Below are 17,241 nucleotides of genomic sequence, written 5' to 3'. Positions count from 1 at the left end.
ATTTATTGAATTTATTAGACATTAGGCTGTTGTTTACTTGTTTGCGCTGTTTTATTTTGAGTTTTTTAAATAATTTCTCCTATTGTAATCCACACAAATTATGCTTAAAAACCAATGTGAATTATTTTTTCGATGGCAGATACAAAGTGTTGAAAAAAAGATAATAATATTTATTTGTTTGATAATACTACTTTATTGTGTGGAATATTTGAAATAATTTATTTGCCAAACTGTGTGTACAGAATTAATATATACGATTACATTTTTACTTTGCTATAAATAACTAAAAAAATCTTATCTTACTTATAGAGAATTTTTGATTATTTTTCGGTTAATTTTCGCTTTAAAAAGAATTTTTAAAAAATTTTTAAAATTATCTTTTTTACGGAAAATAAATTTTCTTTTTATAAAAAAATTACCCTTTCTTACAAAAATTTATAGAAAATTTCCGTTTTTGTAGAAAATGTTAGATAAATATTATTTTATAAAATATTCAATTAAATTGTTTATAGAATATTTTCTATAAGTTATCTTTTTAATAAAAAGATTTTCGATAAATCTTGGTTTTTATAGGAAATTTCTAAAATTATTTTTCTTTTAGAAAATTTGAATTAAGTTGTCTTTCTTATAGAAAATTTTCCTTTTTACAAAAATTTTTTATAGAAAATTTTTCTTTTTAATAAAAATCTTTGATAAATTTCCAGTTAAAAAAAATCTTTTTTTTTAGAAAAAATTTGTTGATAAATTTTTATTTTGTATAAAAACTCACTGTTTTCTTTTAATAGAATTTTTTATTAAAATTTACTTAGGATTTAAAGAAAATGTTCGAAAAATGCTCGTTTTAGATAAATTTTAAAAATAACAGCTTTTGTCATAAACAAACTTGTTTGCAATTTAATTTCATGACTATTTTGTCTTCTTTTGCTGATAAAACAATTTTTAATGAAATTTCGTTGTCATCTATTTAAAATAAACATTTACATACAAAATCTATTAAAATCAGTTTTCAGTTAGGAAATTCTTTGAAAAAAAAATTGCTCTTACTTTTTATAGTTTAAACAATTTACCACAAACTTACATCTATTTGACATTTATAACAGTGGGTTTGATTTTTTCCTTAACAAAAAAACTCAAATCTAAATTATATGTAAATGTCCCTCAATGAAATGAAGAAGGTCTGTCTCTTATGACCTCGGCCACACAAACAACCACAGTGTATAAAATAAAATAATGAAGAGTGTGAGAAAAAAAGAACATACAATAGAAAACATATAAACTACAAAACAAAAATATTTCGTTGGATTATAGCAAAAGGAAAAAAATAATGGCTAAAAAAATCTAGCATTTATACATAAAGTTGGTAGTAAAATTCATTTCCATTCACTCATTCAAAAATACAATTTTTTAATAATAAACAAAAAATGCTAAGTGAGGGTATATGTAAAACTTTGCCAATGTTCGTTTACATATATTTTTAAATGAGATCCTTTTTCTAAAGAGTTGTTGCAGCTCACATATCCTGTCATTTTGTCTATATAGAAACTATTACTCTCTGTGGGTGTTAATGCCAGTTACTAACAGTTTTGTTTACTACGCTGTTGTTGTAGTTTTTTTTGTATTTTTCTAAACAATATTCTAAACCAAGTTGGTTGTATAGTGAATCCTATCAGCCCGGGCCAAATCACACAGATTTGTATATGCATACATTCAAGAGAAATGGTTTGTATGACTGTTTTGTTTTCTTGTCTTTTATAAAAGTTGTGTTTTTTCAAAAAAAATAAAAAAAAAATTAAATAAATAAATGTATGTATACTTTACATTGACAATTGTCTGGCTGGTCAGGCATTCAAATACAGGCAACACTTTTGCAAATTGTGTGCCAAATCAACAGTAATACAGGAAAAGCTTTTTTATATACATATTTTCCCTTAAAAACTACACATGAAGCAAAAAAATAATACTAAATAGGAAAAAAACTGAACAAACTCTAAATAGAAAACGATAGTATAATAGTTTATCCGGCTTTTCATAAGATATATAGTAGAGTAGTAGTGTGTGCTATGGCATTATACTACTATTTCAATAAACATCTGCATATTCATTCACAAATATTTGTATACGATGATCGATATTTAATTACGTAAATATTTTTACATACTTCTTTTTTATAGAAAATTTTTGATAATTTTTCGTTTCTTGTTTTATTAAGACGTTAGATACATTATTTTTTTTTAAAGAATTTTAATTTTTTATATACAGAATTTTCAATTAATCGAAAATTCTGCATATATTTGAAAACTTCTCTCTCTTTTATAGAAAATTTTCAATAAATTCTCTTTTTATAGAAAATTTTCCATAAATTGTTTATTTTATAGAAAATTTTCGAAATTTTTCTTTTTATAAAAATATTTCTATAAATTCTCTTCTTATAGAAAAATTTCATTAAATTTTTTATAGAAAATTTTCGATAAATTTCTTTTTTTTAGAGTATTTTTGATAAATTCTCTTTTTCTAGACTATTTTAGAAAAAATTCCGTTTTATAGAGAATTTTCGATAATATTTTTTTAATGAATATTTAATAAATTCTCTTTTTACAGAATATTTTCGATAAAATCTCATTTTATATACATTTTCTATAATTTCTTTTTTTTATAGAGAATTTTTGAAAAATTATTTTTTAATAAAAAATTAACACTAAATTACCTTTTAATAGAAAATGTAGAATATTTTTTTATAGAAAATGTACAATAAATTGTCTTTTTATAGAAAATTTACGACAAATTTTCATAGTACGCGGAATTTACGATATTTCTGTTGATTTGCAGCAGACATTTAATAATGAGTGTCTTATAATCGTATAATCAAAATATTATAACCCTTTTACTATTAACACAAAAATTTGTGTATAACTTTTTAATTTTCAAACTCCCTCCTTAAAAATTCGTCTATTTATCTGTGTGTGTTTATTTTGTCCTTTTTTCCTTTCTATTTATTGTTGAAAAGCAAACGGAAGTTTAAGCAAATGAAAGGCGTCTGTTGTGACACAAAATAATATCCTTTATTATGTAGGCTCGATTCTCAATGTGACAATACAAAACAACAATAGTAACACAAAAAAAAAAAACATTTACAATTGTAGGAAAAAGAAAAAAGAAAACTTCTGAGATATCGAGAGGATAAAGAATAACAAAAAATAAATCTATAGTGCACAAATAGTAACCCATCATTAACTTTTTAATGAAGTAAATATAATCTGGAAAATATAATCTGTCGAAGAAGAACATTTCAAAAATAGTGTTTCAATTAATAAAATACAACTGGAAATGAAATGGATAAAAAGGAAATTACAAAAACTGTAATAAATAGAAAAAAAATGATAAATGAACAAACTGTTCATTAAGGCAACAAGGAAAAAACATTAATGATTTAGGTATTTAACGGATTTGAATGTTACAAGTCATTATCGATTTCAACTGAAATGTAATTTGAAGAGTTCAGGGTTGTTATTAAGTACTTAATACTTATGGCAATGATAATTTAATTTGATTAACATTGAGTAAAGAAATCCTTTAAATCAACAGGTGTTTTAAGTTTTAGGGATTTATTTTATTTTATTTTATTTCAGTTATTTTTTATTTGCCTTCTTGTGAATTGTTATATTTTTCTACCTAATTTTTACTTTAAACATCCTTAATATGACCCACTTAAAATAAAAATTAATGAGACGATAACCTCTAAAAGTCATAAAAATTTACTGCTACCAACAAAAATGTTCGAAGTTTTTTCTTATGCAATTATTGCTTTGCAGTTCATGTTATTGCAACAAATTGTTGCTTTATTTTTTAACAAGAAATGTGTGCCACATTTCTTTTTTTAGAACTCGTTGAAATTTTTAAAGCGCATGTATGTATATCTGAAATATAATTATTAAAATGCTTTATTATTAATAAACTGAGATTAGAAGAGCAAGATTTACTTATTATGAAATCAAACCAAAATGTTCTATTAAAATTGAAATTGTCTTTCCATTCGCAGTTTTATCAAAAATGGCTTTTATCACCATTTTTAATAATTAAACCAAAAAACTTGAATAAATAACTTAAAACCAAATTTAAGTTTAAAATGTGTGTTTGAAAATTGAAACTCGATTTTTTGCTTAAAGTTCGATTTTATAGTAAAAGCCAAAACCAAAAACTCTTAATCCCTTATTCTTAAACAAATTTTTTTCTTATAAACAATTTAAAAATCAAATTTCGTATGGAAATTTTGTTTTATAAACCTTTTATAAAATAAAATGTGGTTTATGAGTAAGGTGGTTCATCGAAAAAAAGTTCAAATTTTCATTAAAAATTTATTTTTGTAGACAATTTTTATTTCCACCAAAAACTCAACTTTTTTTTGTGAAAAAGTGAAGGGTATTTAAAAGTCGCTTTATGACAAATATGTATTGAGACTATACTGCTTATTTCTATATAATTATTAACAACATTTCATGACTGTTTTAGAAAAACAACATAATAACCATAAAGTTTTATTTGCTTTTTCCCTAGAAATTCGGTTAAACATAAAGTTTTTAAACATGTGAATTTAACTGTTGGTAAATTGAATAAAATTATATTTCGACGAGAATTTCAATGTTTTATTTTTGTTAAAGTTTTAAACAATATTAAATGGACAATTTCTCCTTAAATTCTGTTATATTGTTTAAAATATTTTTTTGTTGAAGTTTTCTATTTAACTCGACTATTCTGAGGAGGAAGAAAAAGAAAACGATTAGAAACTAGTAAGAGAATAAAATTAGCAATCCCTCGACAATATGACGACTTAAGTAAGTCATTCTTTCAACTGAACTGTAAATAACATGTTTTATTTTAAAGGGAAAATTTAAAACTTTAAAGGTATGCAATGTTTTAGAAAAATACAAAAATTTTAAATAATAGTTTGAGGCTTCTGAACTGAACTACAACTGAACAAGAACTGAACGAAAACTGAACTAGAACTGAACTAGAACCGAACAAGAACTGAACTTGAACTGGAACTGTACTAAAACTGAACTAGAACTGAACTAGAACTGAACCAGAACTGAACTAGAACTGAACTAGAACTGAACTAGAACTGAACTAGAACTGAACTAGAACTGAACTAGAAGTGAACTAGAACTGAACTAGAACTGAACTAAAACTAAACTAGAACTGAACTAGAACTGAACTAGAACTGAACTAGAACTGAACTAGAACTGAACTAGAACTGAACTAGAACTGAACTAGAACTGAACTAGAACTAAACTAGAACTGAAGTAAAACGAATCTAAAACTGAGCTAGAACTAAGGTAAAACTAATCTAGAATTGAAATAATATTAAACTAGAAACAATTTTAATCAATCCATACCTTTAAATCATAAGAAACATTTAACACATTTAGCAAAAACATTTAAGAAGAAAAACATGTTGTATGTTTAAAAGAAAAAGACATCTATCTCCTTCTCTATATTCAACACAGTTCAATACATTTTAGCTTTAAATATAACTGACTGACTTAATACTTAACCCTTTTTTGCTACTTTCTACATGTTCTCATCTGTAGATTTTATAAATTTTTTTCTCTACATTATTTGCTTTTTTTTCTGCATTTCACATAAATTTATGTTTTTCATGCATGTTTGAAATAGTTACCACGTTCCATTACAGCTTCTAAGACTAAACTGCAACACTAAAACTATAATATTTTGGTTTCGAAATGCAGCAGCAGGCTACTTATGTGTAACATATGTTGTTGTATTCTTGTGCATATAAATTTTGTAAAATTGTAAATATATTTATATGGATATGAAACAAAAGTTGTAATCTTAATTTTTTCAAAAATTAATAATGCAAATTACGTTTATATGCACCAAATTTTATCTACTTTTTGTCTTTATTGGAGATTGCATGCTACAGAGAAGTATTTTTTTATTCTTAATAGAAATACAAATACAGATTGCTGCTTTTGCTTCTAAACCTTTAATAAAAACGTACGTGAAGCATTCAAACATTTTGTTTTTTTCTCATCTCAACATATCTTGATTATTTTATTTGAGTAGTTTTGCTCAACTTTAAGTAAAACTGTATTAAGAAAATTTCATTCTAAAATCTTATATTTATTGGATAATGAAAGAAACTATAAATAGAATAGGAAATTTAGAATGAGTTCGTAAACACCGTTTATAAAGTGAGTGTAGGGATGTTAGTTATGATCGTTGAACATAACAAAATAGTTTTCTACAAAATGTTATTACGTTAAGCTAAAGTTCCAAGCAAACTGTTGAATCTGATGAATTCATACGGAAAATTCCAAAAAAATCTCACAAATACAGTATCTTTTCATCTGGTGCATACAAGATGTGTTTTAGACTGAGTGTTGGCTTTTCTTCTTTATATTTTCTTTAACAACTATGTGCTTTTGTTGTATGAGCTGCTTTTAGCTTATTTATGCTTCAGTTTTGATTATTTATATTTTAATTCTATAAGAAAATCCATTCCACTCGATGAAGAAAGAAATAAAAAAAAAAAAATAATGAAATCTTGTTTCACTTTATATCCGTAGCCACGAAACAAACAAAAAATTTTATTACACACACTGAATTAAATAAGTTGCAAGCAACCAGCCAACCAAAATCCATTCATTCATTCCATATTTTTTTATTTCTTTGCTATAGCATACTTTTCTGGGTTTTCATGTTCAATAGTGTTGTTTCATCAAATGTGAGATTATGTGTGTGTGTGAATAAGAAAATTTTAGCTGTAAATTGCCAGAAATTGAGCCAGGAACCATAACCATTTGGTTCGTTGTATTCGTGTGTATGGCTGTCAAACATTTTGTTGTTTAACTACTTGTCTGATACTCTGTCAAATAGTTGAAATGTCCGTCCGTAACCCTCTGTCAATTTTGCTAACTACTGGGTTATTCATTGACACGAGCATCTTTTGAACCAGTAACAAGTTTTTTCTTTCCTGGTTAAACTTTCAAAGAGACAGTCAACTTGTTCAGTTATTGATGCACATGCATGCATGCTTGCAAGCATTTTCCCATCCTGTCGTTTTCGATTTATTTATGTATGAATTTCTCTTTGTCGGTCAGTCTGTCATTTTCCTTGTCATTTTGTCAGCCATCCCGACAAGCAGTTGAAATCAGTGAAAACTAGGTTTTCTTCCTGAGGCTTAAAGATAACACCTTCTATACGTAGTATTTTCCCAAAAATTTATTTATGTTTATTACCTATACATGTATATATGTGTGGGTATGCAGGTTTCTGATGACACCCACCACTCTTTACGATTTTTAGATTAATATTTGGATTTACCGGTACTTATTTAGTTTAACTTTAATAATAGTCAGGGTGAGGGATTGTAACAGAGTGAATTTATTTGTAACATGTTCTAGTTCAGTTTTAGGTCAGTTAGTTTCAGATCAAGTTCAAGTTTATTTCTGTTCTACATCAGCTCCAGTTAAGTTTAAGTTCAGTTCTTGTCTAGTTTTGTTCTAGTTCAGTTCTAGTTCAGTTCTAGTTCAGTTCTAGTTAAGTTCTAGTTCAGTTCTAGTTCAGTTCTAGTTCAGTTCTAGTTCAGTTCTAGTTCAGTTCTAGTTCAGTTCTAGTTCAGTTCTAGTTCAGTTCTAGTTCAGTTCTAGTTCAGTTCTAGTTCAGTTCTAGTTCAGTTCTAGTTCAGTTCTAGTTCAGTTCTAGTTCAGTTCTAGTTCAGTTCTAGTTCAGTTCTAGTTCAGTTCTAGTTCAGTTCTAGTTCAGTTCTAGTTCTGTTCTAGTTCAGTTCGAAGTTAGTTGCAGTTTAGTTCTAAGTTAGTTCCAGTTTAGTTCTAAGTTAGTTCAAGTTTTGTTTTAAGTTAGTTCCAGTTTAGTTCTAAGTTAGATTCAGTTTAGTTTTTGATAAAAAACATTGAACTAAAAACTATTCGAATATTGACTTTCCTCGTAGTTACTCCTTACTCTGACTAATAGCTTTCTTAATGTCTGAATACTTCATATAAGAAAATAAATAAAAAAAAGAAAACCCGTATAGAAAATTGTTTAGATGAATATTCCAATTCAAATACATCTCTTATATAAAGAAAGTATAAAATTCATTTTCAGTTTTAAAGGAAACTTTAACTTTCCTAGTTCTACTTTCTTTAATAGATTGTGTCACACACAATCATATGCAGCTGCAACACGATGCAAAACTTTAACAGGAAAGTCACACTACAGTGCTGAGTAGTAGTTGACGTTGCAGTTGTTGTTTAAAACAGTAGCAGCATTGAAGTTAAAGTCAACATAGTTAAGAGGGTTTAAAAGGAAAGCAATCTCTTATTTTTTTTTGGTTCACAAATACTAGTCCCGTTTTTTTAATGCGACATATCTTATACATTTTCACTATTCAAGTTAAGCAAATCACATTTTTTATTCATGTCTTCATTAGGCGACTACAATGAACCAACGAAAAAATTTTTACAACAAGTGCCACATAATATGAATCCCGTATCCTTTTGAAGGAAAAAAAGGTTAAATTGCAACCTAAATGAGAGGGAGAGTGAGTAGTGAGTTGAAAAGGAAGACAGATAGACAGTAAGTTTAGAATGTATGAGTATTTAATATGTATATGAGTTTAAATAATATGTGTTGAGAAAAAATAAACTAAAAGTTATCGTGTGAAAATTTTTACTAGATGCCTGAATGTTTTAATATATATATGTATGTATGAGAACGAGAAGTACACGAACTGTATGAAAACAACATGTGAACCTTTATAATTTTTTATATAAATATAATATTTGAAGTACTTTGGCATATGGTTTATTTTTTTTTAATGTTGCTGTTATTTTAGATATTTATATAAAAATTCATATATGTAAATATGTTTGTATGAATGAATGTTTGATTGTGTTGATATGAATGTTTATATGTGAATAACTGGGTTTTCTTTTATATTAAGATGAATGAACAAATTCATAGATGCAGGTATCTAGACAGGCTGTTAAAGGAATTATTTAAATATTTCAATTATTCAGTTTTATAGAAAATACAAACATATTTCAACAATTAAAATTTAAATCGTGTTACCAAAATCATTTCACAGTTATATCTATCATATGAAAATAAATGATATAAGATTTAAAAAAAAACATACTTTATTATTTTAAATGCTATGAATTGACACATTTAAATTCTCCATATATCATAATAGTGCATAGAATTTTGATATAAAAAATGTATGTACATATATATGTATGTAAGTGCTAAATAGATAAAAAACTAGGTTGAATATGATTCGTGCCATTTTACTTTAGTGACTGAATGAAGGTGCTCTTGCTTTAACTTTAGTGACTGAACGAATGTGCTCTTGCTTTCGTGCCGCTTGCCAGCTAGAGACCTTCCACTAATATCATGTACCTATTGCTGCTGCTTTTGGAGTTGTTAGGTTATTAAAATAAAATATATATTTCTTGTGCAGTACGAAAATAGCAGTTATTTTGGTTTATGGTTGCCTCATCTGAAAAGGTGTGGGAGTGTGGAAAATTGCACACCTGTTAGCGTTCAGTTGAAATAATTTCCGTTTAGTTTTGTATTTTCTGTTTTATTTGTATTTGTTTTTTGTTGTTTGCATTTCTACACCAGCCGTTTAAAGTTTTTAATAAGGAAATCAACTTGAGTGTGAAAATTTCTTAAGCATTTAAATAAATAAATTTATTTAAACGAAATTAAAGATTTCAGCAACCGCTGGTTTTTCAGAGAGAAAGCAGTGCGGGAATTTGTTGGAAGTTAAATAGTTGTTGAAAACAAATTAAAGTAGAGATTTTATTTTAAACATTTTGCGAAATGTTTAGAGTAGAGATTATATTGAGAGATTAGTTGAGTAAACAATAGATCGAAAATTTTCGGAATTTAAAAACAAGATTCAGAGGACAAAATTCACTAAGTTAAAGGAAAATTTAGATATGGTATCGATAGAGAGCCTATATAAATAAAGTCTATATATATAGACCAGGTAGAGTCAAACAGCTAACATCGTTGTCGATGCCTGTTCTAACTAGACTTATATTAAGCTTCGTATTCAAATTTAAAACTAATCTTGATAATAAGCATATGTTCTTTATGTTGTTGACTTTTGAGCTGTTATCCACAAAGACATGTTGTTTAGTATTTTTACCCTTTGGCGATACCTGCACTGACTACATAAATACTATGAACTCTAGCATGAAATATCTTCCATTTACATGTACATGATCAATGAAGAAATAAAGTCAAGAAGAGCTACTAATTAATCTCATTTAACTTATAACAATTATTTCGATGTTTCACTGTCTTACAAAATTGTTTGATTTACCAAAACCCAACAAGCTATAAATAATAACACAAACGATAGGAAATGAAAAATAAAAAAGTAAATACTTTTAATTTTCAGTGATTAATGGGTTCCGACAACAATCTCTTTTAATATTTTACAAACACAATGCTAAAATGACGACATTTGACTTGACCGTAGTACTGGCAATATAAAGGGCACACTTAAATATAAAATACTTGATGTAATGGGAATTGCACTTTATTAGATGCTGATTATGAAACATCTTTAGCAATTTTCCTCTTTGCCAGTTTCGAACAAAACAATACAGACAACATAGCAATGACAATGGCAATAGAAGTGTGGTTGTATGGTTGTAGAGCTGTGGTAATGGTTAATATTCTGCATTATGGCAAAAATAATCTCTAGGGCCAGTATTTGCCAACAGAACAACGTTTGTAAGAAAACAATACAACATGCAACACTTCAAGTTTAACAGAAAAAAACAAAAAAAGGAACAAAAAAACGGAAAAGCAATATCACCAACACAATGAAAAACACATTGTTTTTATCCCTTACAGAAACACCGTAGTCACATACACACACAAACAACAAAACAATATGGAAGTGCGTGATATTCGGCATGAACAGCATTTTTGATTGTGTGTGGCAGTTATGCTGCTGTAGTATTTATTTTTTTCTTGCTTTATTTTTGCTTTAGGTGTTCGGTTAATAATACTGCCATAATGTTACACTTCACAATGTTGCAAAAACATTTCTACTAAACACGTTTTTCCATCTCTACCTCACCCACTCCTATAAGTATTTCAGACACGTCAATGTACTGAAGATTCTGAACTGAACCCTCTGTGTTGTATACACTTGATAAAATTGCAATTTCCTTTTGTCCTAAGTGCGTCCTGTGGCACCTGAAAAATTGTAAAATCTGTTTGGCACATTATTGTTGTTGGTTTATCAACACCCTGTCAGTCTTACTGTCTGTGTAGTACCTGTATATATCTGCCAGTCTGTTCGAGGTAATTTTTGACTCCAGTTGGCTCTTTTGCCGCTTGCTTACTTATTGCCACTCTCATATTCATCAACATTATTGTAATCATTTGTATGTGTGTCTGTGTGAGTATTTAAACCCACAATGTTAACGATTTTCATCATCATAATGATGATGACGATGGTGTTGTTTGGTGCTGCTCCATTTCTGTTTCTTTTTCATAATGATGATAATGTTGATTTACTCGTTTCTTTATTTCATTTATTCTTTCATTGGTAATATTTTTCGTTTATTTCATTGCATGAGCAGCATCAACACAGAGAGCAGCATTCACAACCTTCATTTGCTGGTTGGCTTGATGATGCATGTTAGCAGTTCTCTGTTTAATAAATCATTTAAATTGAATTATTGTAAAAGGAAAAGCATCTAATAGCTGGATTTTTATCTTATATATTCTATTCCATCTTTCATTTACGTATTCGTAAAAATAACAGGTATTTTAGTATTTATTTCTATCATGGTAATATTTTATATAAATATTAGGATAGTTGTAGTAAGTGAGCAAGCAAGCAAGCAAGTAAGTATGTATGTATGTATGTATGTATGTATGTATGTATGTATGTATGTATGTATGTATGTATGTATGTATGTATGTATGTATGTATGTATGTATGTATGTATGTATGTATGTATGTAAGTAAGTAAGTAAGTAAGTAAGTAAGTAAGTAAGTAAGTAAGTAAGTAAGTAAGTAAGTAAGTAAGTAAATAAGTAAGTAAGTAAGTATAACTGGTTCATCTGATTTACTTGAACAATTTTTATAATCAGATCTTTATGTTTGGTGCCAAGCTAAGATATTTCAAAAAAGTCTTCTAAATTAACTATTTTAAAAACTGTAAATGGTTTATAACACCATGCTTTTAGTGTAAATCATTATGGTAAGAGAAAATAGTTATTTAAATTTTCCAGTGAAGAAATTTTTTAATACATTTTTAAAATTTGTAAAATAAGAAAATTTTTGTAGTAATATTCTTTTGCGGATATTTGACGTCATTCAGTATTAAATTAAGTAAATATTTTTATATCTGTTCCGTTTAATTAAAATTTCTCCCCTAAGCAGTTTAAAAATTATAATAAGAAAATAAGGTGCTTAGATTTATGTATATACATAAAAAACACTCTCTAAACATAAAAACATTAAATATACTTTGAACCGGAAGCGGATCAAAGGCATACGAAATAATTGATTAAAATCATTAATATATTGAATATTTTTACTTATAATATACCCATTATAATGCTATAGGGTAAACATTCACATGTGATAAATGTAAATAACCATAACATTATATTTTCACCAAGACAAAAATGTCTGGATAAAAGTTAACATTTTATTAATTTCTTCAATGACAGTTTACACACACATGGCCCCACATATATAGCAATGTTTTTGTGTTAATACTAAAATGACAGTAACAAATACGACAGATTACTTCTTCCTTTTTTTCTTTTACTTGACATTACAAAATAAACAATATATATAGCACACAACATACAATATCAATCAGTCATTTATAATTTTTCATACATTTTATAATACATTACTTTTACAACACAAAATGTTTTTCCTTATTTTTTATTTTGTTTTTATTTTATTATCAATGCTGTTGTTGGCGTTGTTATTTTCATTTCATACACTTATTACTTAATTTTGCCATTTATAGCGATTGACAGCTGACATGAATGATATTGATGTATGGGCTTTTTATTTACTACACACAACAAAATAGCAACAGTAACAACAATAACATACATGTTAACTTACTCACAACAAAAACAACATAAATAACACTACTCGTTGAGAGTGGTGTTTAAGTGAGTGTAAATAAAAACAACTATGAATATGAACAAAAAAGATAACAACAATAAAAATTCCGTTGTAATTCAATTGTATGTAAAGATTAAAATATAAAACAACCTCAAAAGTAACAGAAAAGCAAAAAAAATATATATATATAAAATAATATTTAATAAAAAACATTTTTTAAGTTAAAATGTTTATACATTATAAAATTATTTTTTAAGAGAATTTGATTGGTTAAATGTTGTAAATTAAGTTATCAAATTATGACTAATTGTTGACATTAAAATTTATGTATTTTAAGTTCATAAAAAATAAATTTGAGTTTATGTAATTTCGTTGGTACCTAGGCGTATGATAAATATTTTTTACATGCAAATAGTTTAATATTAAGTATACGCACTGTTATGTTGTGTTTAGTCAGTGACCAAGAAAGCAAAAAAAAAAAACAATATATAAATTCAATCATTATATCAATTAAAAGTTCGTTAAGTTTATCGATAATAAGTTGTACACGTTACGCACACGTAAAAATATGAGAAAAATAAAAAATCAAACAAGCCATAGTATTATGTCCTTTCTCTAGTTTCGTCTATAGCCTAGACCTTGGGTTAGTTTCTATGTTTAGTTGCAGTTTCCTTTGATGTTTCATCTTTTATCAATACTGTGATATTTTCTTTATTTTCGTCTCCTGCCCTCTAAGTTTTTTACCTTTTATAGGGTGTATCGTCAAATTGGTTTAAAGGTTTATAAGTGTAATAGAGACAATTATTTATTTACATATATTAATACCATTGATAATTAAGAGATCACCATGCGTATACTTTATTTAAACCAAATAAATATTCAACATACGCCTACGAATATGCGTCCAGCACAAAACGAAAGTACTATCAATTATAAATAAACTTAAACAAAATCTTCATAATAATGCATATATAAGTATTTGATAAATATTCGTGTTTCAACCAGCCGCGTAACCTTTATAAAAAAGTAACAAAAATGTCCATCTCTGTTTTTTAATAAAAGCTTTATACTTTGATGATTCTTGATTCTAACTATCAACAAAAACTAAACCCCTTTAAAAAAATCTTAAACTATATTAAGAGCTTATATTTTAAACTATTGAAAATTCCTTTTTTTCAACTACCCTCAAAAGATTTTTTTTTGTTAAAAATTGTAATTCTAATCGTATTTGACCCAAAGTTACAACAATTTTACTTGCCATTGGTTAAATATTTATATACTTATGTTGAAGGAAAAAGAATTTATGTAAGTATTAAGATGTGAATGTGTAAAATACCATAAATACATTTAACAGTGTACATAACACTTTTTACGCTTTACTTTATACTATTAGATGCTTCCTTCGTAATTTTTTTTCCTTGAAATATTTTAAAGCAATTTTCCTTCTAAGTTGGTAAGTTTAATGTAGTGCAGCAATGTGTATGTGTGAAAGTACATGATTATATATCAGCATGAGTGTAAGTGTGTATATAAATGTTATTTTGCTGTTAAATTCTATAATACACATACATAAATTGCTTTACTATAGACCCGTTTGAAAAAGTTTATTTAGAAAAAAAATTATAAAATAGACAGATAGATCTAACGAAAAAAAACTAGTAGTAGTGGTAGTTTTTAGAGTTTGTTTGGCTGGTTGGTTGGTTGGATGACGACGTGACAAGTGCATTCAAGACTAAAGTCAATATTTGTCAACCACTTTTATGTTGTATAAATTTTTGTGTAGAAAATATTAAAAAGAATTGACAGCTTTTCTGTCGATTTTTTGCCGTTTTACCACCTCATACCTATAAAATATATAGAAAATAAAGAAATTGATATAAAGCAAAAATACTTGAAGAAAAAAAAATCCATATATTCCTTGTAAAGTAAGTAATAAGTCCTTAAAATCTCAGCTTTCGTAACACTTTATATTGCATTATATTTTCGATATTTTCTACTTAAACTGTATGATTTCAAAAACTCTTTACAATTTGATACTTTTCTTTGTTGTTGTTTTGTGGAAGAAATTTAGGTTGAAATATAAAAAAATACATATTTTTTCTTTTTGGTGGCATAAAAATAACTTTTATTTAGTGACTGGAAAATATTTGTTACTTTACACTTCAAATGAAAATATTTACTTGTATTCGGTTACATTTGTTGTCACATTTGGGACCATGTTTTTTATAAGTGAAGAGCTATTAAGAGACAAGAACATTAAAAAAGTTAAGATATAGAAACTATTTTAAAATAATGTAAATAAAAAATTTTATGAAAATATATACATATAATTTACTGTAAATGTTTAAAATAAAATTTTAAAATTTTTTAATTTTTTTTTGAAAATAACTTTACTGCATGGGACTGTTACTATTTGAAAGCGATGAAAACGTTTATTAGTTTGGGTGCCAAAGAAAACTTACCAAAAACTAAAACTATTGTTGTGAGAATAGTTTATGCATTCATACCACTATCAGTGCTTATCAACTTATAAACAGAGAAACCCGAAATATGCAGTTGGGTGTTTTTATATTTCAAAACAATTTTAGGATTTTGGTCTCAGTGTATCAAATTTTTAATCTGAATGAAATTTATTTTCTATGCAAACAAATCAGAGCTTAAGATGTTAAGCTCTGTGCTAGCATATTTTAAAATATGTTAAAAAACTACTTCTGAACAAAGTACGTCGATTAAAAGTCATTTTTATATTTTAGTTATTTAAAGAAATTTTGTATCCTTTCGTTATTGAGCAAAAACATTGTTTTTGATTTCCCTGCTTAAACACAAACAAGCAAATGTTGCAAACTCCAACTACAACAAATAAATGTATTTCTTTTAATATAAAACGACATCGTAATATTTGAACAAACATTTACATGTTTCTGTCTCATTTTAATATATATTTTTTTTCTTGCAAAAAGTTTGGGTATAAGAAAAATTTCAAATCCTTAGAATATATTCAACAAGAAATTGAGTAAAAAATAAAAATAAAAAATGAAAACGAGATAAGCATGATATTTAAACACAATGATGATGGTATTATAAATATATGTAAATACGATTTACACAAAGTAGTTTGTCATACGCTTGATTGAATAATAAAAAAACTTATAGTTTTATTCTCCAACTTTAATTCTGGCACGACATTTTCAATTCTTTTCTTTAGACGAAATGTAAATCCCCTTTCTTTATTTACATATAGTATTTTGTCATGTTATCGTATCATTTGTTTTTTAAAAAATATATCTAAAATAAATACAATAATATAGTAAGTATGTATTATGGTAAATAAAATTTCATAAAATTGTATTGTTAAATTTTCGTGTGTAGTTTTAAAGCTGATCATAACAGATGGTTCTAAGAATAGTAAAATGTATTTTAAGTAGATGATATAGATGAGTAGATAAGTAAGAATTTTTACACACATTTACGTACATACATTTGGCAAAGTATATGTATGGCATTGTATGTTTATGTGTGTGTGTGTCTGATGAAAGTTGCATCAAATAGATGAATGAATGCAAGCGTTAAGTATTGATTTGAACGGTAACCAAAAGGCTTAATCAACATGCATCTGAAGATTGTAATTGTATAACAGTTGTTCTTACGTAGTAGTAGTTCAACTTGGATTGAATATGTAAGTAAAGCTGGTGCATATGTAAGTAGTAATATTTAAGTTTTTTGGTGACTGTGGGTAAACCTAAGTTACAGGGAAGAACAACCTCATAATACTAGACTTTAGACTCGAATATAAACTACACACTGGACTATAGTCTAACTATACACTAAAGACTATAGACTAGACTACGGACAAGAATATAGACTAGACTACAGACAAGAATATAGACTAGACTGTAGACTAGAATATAGACTTGACTACAGTCTAGAATATAGACTTTACTATAGAATAGAATATAGACTTGACTATAGTATAGACTATAAACTATACTATAAACTAGACTATAGACTAGACTATAAACTAGACTATAGACTAGACTATAGACTAGACTATAGACTAGACTATAGACTAGACTATAGACTAGACTATAGACTAG

The 17,241-nt window shown here is 26.6% G+C and overlaps 1 protein-coding gene across 13 annotated transcripts in view; it reads right to left on the bottom strand.

Annotated features, from left to right (window-relative positions):
* The window catches only part of LOC111680926 (protein sidekick), a 204,845-nt gene that overhangs the window by 46,013 nt on the left and 141,591 nt on the right, over window positions 1-17,241 (bottom strand). The gene's annotated exons all lie outside the window — the stretch shown is intronic.

The sequence above is a fragment of the Lucilia cuprina genome, chromosome 3, assembly GCF_022045245.1.
Source record: "Lucilia cuprina isolate Lc7/37 chromosome 3, ASM2204524v1, whole genome shotgun sequence".
In the NCBI taxonomy this organism is placed as follows: domain Eukaryota; kingdom Metazoa; phylum Arthropoda; class Insecta; order Diptera; family Calliphoridae; genus Lucilia; species Lucilia cuprina.
The sequence above is the reverse complement of the archived record's forward strand: the minus strand, read 5'-3'. Positions and strand labels throughout refer to the sequence as shown.